At 41.3% G+C, this 7,215-nt stretch overlaps 1 long non-coding RNA gene across 1 annotated transcript; it reads left to right on the forward strand.

The window, feature by feature from the left end:
- Nucleotides 1-3,450: 3,450 nt before the first annotated feature.
- Nucleotides 3,451-4,103, forward strand: LOC124987977 (uncharacterized). Its single transcript, XR_007109329.1, has 3 exons — nucleotides 3,451-3,646; nucleotides 3,744-3,858; nucleotides 3,945-4,103. It is a non-coding gene; the product is annotated as an uncharacterized LOC124987977 (long non-coding RNA).
- Nucleotides 4,104-7,215: the final 3,112 nt, after the last annotated feature.

Here is a 7,215-nt window from a genome sequence, read left to right on the forward strand (position 1 = left end):
TAACAGCTTGTTCTGTTTTCAGAAAAGGCTCATTTGGGACACTTCCAAGTACCATAGAGTTTGGTGACCTGTGACTAGGAGCACGCCACTTCATTGGAACAACAGGATGCCAGCAGCAGGTCAGCCCATATAGCAAACCAGTCATGCAAGAAAAACAAGGTGAGGCCCTGCATTCACAAACATAATGTTGGTATCTTTGCTATGAGGGAGCAGTCTGATGGAGAAATCTAATTTACACACATTTCTTGAGCAGTCACCCACATGCTCCCTACCTGGACAGGCCTTAGATTCTGTGGTGGCAAGGCAAGATGACCAGCTTTGGCATTCGAGCCCAGATCTACCTCTAACGAGGTCAGAACTTGGTTAACCCTTCATTAAACTGATTCATCTTCTATTGATTACCTACCACATGCCAGTCACAATTTCAGTGCTTGGAAACATAACCAGACAAAAAAATAACCACATATCCTGCTCCTGGGAAGTTTATAATCTAAAAGACAATAAATTTCCTAAATAAATTATAAAAGTGTTAAGAGACAATAAGAAATATAGAACAATTTAAAAAAAAAAAAAAGCAGGCCATCAGAAGTGCCAGGACTGGTGGCATAAAGGCTATGCACATTGTAGTAATAAGAAGGCAGTCAGGATGGGCCTCATCAAGAACAAACATTGGAGTAAAGGCATGAAGGATACAAAGAACTAGACAAGCAATTTATTTAGGATAACAGGAGAAGAGTGGTGCCGGGAAAGGAACTGACTAAAGCAAAGGATTTAAGACAACAGGGTGTAGAAAGTCAAGGAACAGTGAGGAGACCAGCAGCAGAGTGGATAAGAACAGAAATGAGAGAAGAGGAAGCAGGAAGAGGATGAGGAGACCACTCTGACAATGGGACCAAGTGCCTCCTCTTGGCCCTCATTTCCTCTTCTGCAAGGGACTGTGAAAAGGTGACAATAGGTGAGGTCGCCTAATGTCTGTAGTTTTTCTCCCACTCCCTTCACCCCAGATGGCATAAGTAATACAAAAGAGCCCAAAGTTAGGACCGGGAAACTAGAGGCGTGCAGAGTGCAAACATTTTTAAATAAGACATTTAAATATTTGTTTTTCAACAGATTTGAACTTTTCATTGCTCTAGATTTTCAGCTGCAGCCAGCAGTCCAAGCTTAAGGCCACCTCCATCCCTGGTCAGGGTAGAGACTGGACAACCTAGAGAACAAAGGCCAAAGGGGAGAGTCTATGGTGGAAGAACACTGTCCACAAAGCATTGCCCTCGCCTCTTTGTCTCCCCTCACCTTTCCCATCCCCATACTTGTCCCTAAACTATGGAATGAGGTCTTCTCCTGCTGCACAGAGCCTGTCATGTGGCTCTTCTGGTTGCGTGCCACTGGACACAGCCAAGAGATACCCAATTAGTTCTTTGGGGATGAACGTAGGTATAAAACAGCAGGTTCTTGGGAATAAAAACAGTATGCCAGGGAGGAGAGAGAGCAACTGGTAGGCCTCCACAGAAGAGGAACACTTAACTCCAGAGGGCCTGGAGGGTGCCGCCTTCCAGCCCTCCTGATGAAGGCAAGTTAGTTGCAACCTTTTCTTTCTTCTCTCTTATGACCATTAAGAGGAAACCAAGAGGCATTTCCTCTTTCTACCTTGGAAGAAATGCAGGTGCTTGGATGAGAGCCTACTGCTGCCAAACTTCCAAAAACATGATTTCTTGTGGCAAATGCCTCTCTCCTTCACACAAAGCCTCCTCACCCAAGGGACAGCCCAACGTGGAGAGGTATGTGAATTCCTTCCCAGAAGAACATAAGCTGTCTCCAGTGCCATGTTAGGTCAAAATGAACCCTAAGAATAGCCTTGGGTGAGAAATTAAGGAAACTGTGGCCCTGTTCTGCTTGTATGTAAATGAGTTCTGGGGATGCTTCTTCCTTTTTCCAGACAGTCACTGGACCACTCCTCTTCCTCTTCCAAGAGCTGGCTGCCTTGTCTCTATTCCATAGCAGGTCACAGCTAAGAGCATGAATCTCCTACCTGACAATTCCTAAACCCAGTGAAAACTCTACCCTTGTTCACATTTTGCTTTTTTACTATATATGACATTTAATATTGTTGTTGTTCTTGTTGGTTTTGGTTTGGATACTGGAGATTGAACCTAGGGGCACTTTACCACTAAACTCTTTCTGAGACAGGGTCTAATTAAGTTGCTTAGGACCTCAGTAAGTTGCTGAGGTTGGCCACCAATTTGCAATCCTTTTGCCTCAGCCTCTGGAGTAGCTGAGATTACAGGCATGTGTTATTTTTTAATTGACCATGTAATGATTGTACATATTTTACTTAGCATGTGCAAGACCCTGGGTTTGATGACCAGCACTGCAAAAAAAAAAAAAAAAGTACACATTTATGGGGTATGGTGTAATAATCCAGTATAGGTATATATTGGGTAATGATTAAATGGTGGCATTTATCTACACTTAATTTTCACTTCTTTGTGTTGGAAACCTTCAAACTTCTTTCTTCTATTACATATTATAAAACACAAAATGTCATAAATTCTGTTGTAAATTCTGTGTTGTAAATCACCCTACTGTGTTTTAGAACAGTAAAACTTAACACTGTCCCTCTGTATTTGGTACCCCTTATTGGACCTTTCTCAATCTTCCCCAACCCCACCCCCAGGCTCTGGAAACCACTATTCTACACTCTACGTCTATGAAATCAATTTTTCTAACTTCCACATATGAGATCATGCAGTCTTTGTCTTTCTGTGCCTGACTTATGTTGCTTAACATAATGTCCTCCAGTTCCATTCACGCAGCTGAAAATAACAGGATTTCATCCTTCTTTGTGGTTCAATAATATTCCATTGTGTATATGTATCACATTTTCTTTATCCATTCATCCATTAATGCACACCTTGATTGATTCCACGTCTTGGTTATTGTGAACAGTGCTGTAATAAACATAGGAATATAGATATTTCTTTGATATACTAATGCCCCTATCTGTGCTTACCAAAGTTGGAGTTTAGGGAGAAGAATTAGATAGTGACCCTGACTTCAATACATTTTTACAAAGAGTTGGGGGAAGACAAAACTGATGCAAGAGATCAGGATGAGCTTTGGGAAAGAGTGAATAATTAATTCCAACCAGATGGTAATTACCACTGATGGTCAGAAGAGAGGAGAGTCAGGAGACCTAGATTTTATGGAAGATTAGAAATTTCATAATGCGGCCAATAAGGTGACTGGAAGGGATCTTGAGGACAAGTACAAAACAACTTGCATAACCAGGGTGTTGAAAGTCAGGGGGAAATGGTTGGAAGAAATTATCCATTAAGAAACCCAGGGTCCCTGGAGGTTTCGTGTGCTGAGCTGATGTTGGTGGTGTGGTGGTGAAAGAGCAGCTGCACAGCCGTCTCAGCTTCACTTCATGCACAAGGCCCAAAGTGTGGCACCTGCACAGTTGTCACCAGGAACAAAAGGCTGCCCGGTCCCCACGAGTGGCGCGTCTCAGAGAATATTCTTCTCGAGTGGATGAGATCTCAAGGGAAGCTTCTCGATCTGGATACTCTATTTCTGGCAGACAAAGAAGGTTGCCGGGATATGGGAAGCTCTGCATATGAAAATAATGTCAGCCGCCTCTGGAGGGAAGGTTGGAAGCAAAATCGCTATGCGAACTCACAGATGGCAAGCACAGACTGCACTGTTTTGGCACCATTCATTTTTGTTCTTTTATTTTGCATTTCCAGGTTCTGGTCACAGTGGCCTGGGAAACATTTCGTGACAGAGAGCTGGACTTGATGGGGGAGAGGAACTGAAAGGACAGGCTGGGTTTGCTACTACCAGACAGAATCCACCCGCCTGGTAGGTTGATGCAGCAGGCCACAGACACCAACAGCTGACGCCTTGACCTCCACTTCACAGCCCCTCTCATTTCTATCCCCATCCAGGAAGGAAGGAGCATTCTCCTCTCCTTGTTCTGTCTGACAAATGAAAAAGACTGCCTAAGGTCAAGAACTCTTCCCTCTCTACTAGATCATGGTTTAATCTTAACCAAGGGGGTGGGGGATGGGGAAGAAATGACAAACTGCAGGTGACAAAAAGGTAAGTGCATGCCCATTGCCTTATCTATATTGTCCTCCCTTCAAAGGGTGAAGGGTTGGGGTGGGGAGCATGACTTCTACTGGGAAAAGAACTAGTGATCTTTCCTTGCATTAAAAATGTTTCTTTACTTCTCATAAAGTTATTGATGGTTGAAATTACTGATTTCTGTTTCTGTAAATAGTTATGGTACTATACAATTCCATGGTGTATGACATGTGTTACATGCTCATGTTGATTACCTGTGTGGTTATCATACCCCAGTAACTTTTGAGGTCTCCACTCAGCATCCATACACTCATCTCCTTTAGCACTGTGCAAAATCAAGGACTATGCCAACTCTTTGGAAAACATCTGGGAAAAGCCAGATGTAAGGAATCCATAGCATCTCAGTTTGACTTGAGTTTTATCTACCACTCAAGTCATGGCCAAATCCCAACCTCTGCATCTCCTTGTTCTCAAATACAGACTAAATCATGGTTTATTAACTATGCAATTGAGTAGAGTATCAGGGAATTAAGAGGGACTGCAGTAAGGAAGGAAGGAAGTCCTACTGGGAGTGGTGAGAAGCAGTGTCAGCCAGAATGGCATCAACTAAGGCAGGCAGTAGGCCTGGCCTGGCCATGGAAAGATATAGTGAGCATTTGGTGAGAGTTGGATGCTTTGAGGTCAGTGATCTTGAGGAGACTGTTCCAGGCTCCTGCAAACTGAGCTCTTGCCAGTGCTGAGCTCGGCTCTTGGAAAAGATCACTGGCACTTACTGAGGCAAAGGTTAGGCTAGGAGAATTTCCCAACTCTAGTTCTGAGATATATTCTCAGCATTTTAAAATATAGACCCCAGGTCTTGGCTTCCCTACCTCCAAATGGGAGGTCTGACTCTATTCCCACAAACAACCAAAGTTACAGAGGTGAGAACCTCAACCGAAACATATAACACACATCACAGAGCCTCAACTGGCTCCCCCTGCTATACTCTTGGGCTAAATGAATTGTTCCCCTGGCATCTCCAGCCTCTCACAAAAACATGGTGTTGTGCTATGTACCACAATATTCCTGTGCAATTTGGCTCAACATCAGAGAGTGTTGGCAGAATTTAATAGCCTTGTAAAAAATATATTGGCAAGGGTTGTTGGCCATGTGATTATTTTTTTTTAAACCACAGTGTTTGGGCTACAGTTAAGTGTGTGTATCATTTATTTAAAGTTCATGCTATTAATTAATAAATGCCTGCTTTAATCCTTCTTGTCATCTATTTCCAAAGAGTTTATTTTATTCTTAAACAAAAAATCTCAGAGCAGCAGGACAAACTTGTTGACTGTGAACTTGGGCATGTGTTAACATTACCTAAACCCACCCTCCACTGTTCTTACATTGTCCTTGCCTCTGTGCTCACCTCATGCATGAAGTAGACAGCTTTTAAACACATCACTCCAATCCTCCCAATGCACCAAGGACTTCTTTCTGCTGGACCAGCCAATCCCTCAGGGAACTGTAATCCATGAAATTTCTCAAAGTAGAAGTAGATGCCTGGTGTTCTGACCCTCTCGACCCTCTTTGGAGCCACATGACCATATAGAGCACCATCCTGGACCATCAGCCATGTCTTAATGGTGCCACTCAGCCTCTATCCCAGTTTCAACTGGAGACCTGAGGCCAGTGGTAGGAGAGATTCGCGTGGGATTTAGTGCACAGCTAGAGCCCCTAACCAGTTTTGAGTTTTTAGTCCCATAGAAATTTCTATTCTTCCAAATTTAAAATCTACAGCTACTTAGGTCATATCTGAAGTCTTTTCTCTTTTTACTTCTTTTATTCATTTATTTACTTATTTTGAGATGAAATCTTGCTGTGTTACTAAGATTGACCTCGAACTTGAGATCCTCCCACCGTAACCACCCAAGTAGTTGGGACTCTATGCATGTATCACCATGCCTGGCCTATTAGATATTTTAGGCAGTAAGAAGAAAGGATGATCTGCTGCCCCACACTTTTTTTTTATATAATCCTTGAGTTCGTGTTGGAGTCCTGAGTACTCTCCAAAGGGTTACCAGGGGCATAAACGCAGGCATTGGTTAGGTCAATAGGTGTTCAGGATGACTGAAAACTATCATAAAAATGCACTTACCTTTTATCCCTTCCACCCAAAGAGCATACTCCTGAATGAATTCCATCAATCCTGACCTTTTAAGAGCCCTTCTTTTGCTTTGACTGCCATGGAAATGCCTGGAGTACCCAGACATGGGTGGAGGGATGGATGTGAACTGTTATTCTGTCTGGGATAAAGATGTGATTCAGGAGGTGGTCAGAGGCTAGAGTAATAGAAATTATTGAGTCATTTTCTTTAAAAAAAAAAAAAAGAAAAAGAAAATGATGGTCAGCACACTAATAGTTGATAACAATATTTACCTTTATCCAGGGTCACTAATGAAAGACAGAAAATGGCAGTGTTTATGCACTCTGAACAACTTGGGAGAAAAAAGAAGAGTTTAGAAATCTATTCTAAGCACACACTCAAAAATTGAATTTATATTCAAAGTTTTCACTGCAATATTTATACTTGTGAAAAATAAAAGCCAACCTATGTTGTAAATAATAAGAGAAAAATAAATAAAATTATAGAACATCAATAAGTCAAATATTAATATCCAAAATATATAAGAAACTGAAAAAGCTAAGTACCAGCAAGAATTCAATTAAAAATGCTCTAAAAAACTAAATAGATACTTCTGAAATACAAATGACCAACAAGTATATGAAATATTCCTCGAACTTACTAATCACCAGTGAAAAGCAAATCTACAGTAGGATATCATCTCACCCCAATGAGAATGCCTATCATCAAAAGGTAAAAATAAAAATGCTCATGAGAATTCAGAGAAAGGGAACTCATATGCCGTTGGTAGGAATGTAAATTAGTACAGCTATAATAGAAAACAGAATGGAGATTCCTAAAAAAAAAAAAGAAAGAAAAAAAAATAGAACTACCATATGATCTAGCAATTCCACTACTGGGTTTTCATTCTAAAGAGATGAAATCATTATTTTTCATTATTTTTATGTATATTTATTTGTCCTTTTTAGATAGACATGATGGTAGAGTGTATTTTGACATACACTCTACAA

Source organism: Sciurus carolinensis, chromosome 7 (genome assembly GCF_902686445.1).
Source record: "Sciurus carolinensis chromosome 7, mSciCar1.2, whole genome shotgun sequence".
Lineage (NCBI taxonomy): Eukaryota > Metazoa > Chordata > Mammalia > Rodentia > Sciuridae > Sciurus > Sciurus carolinensis.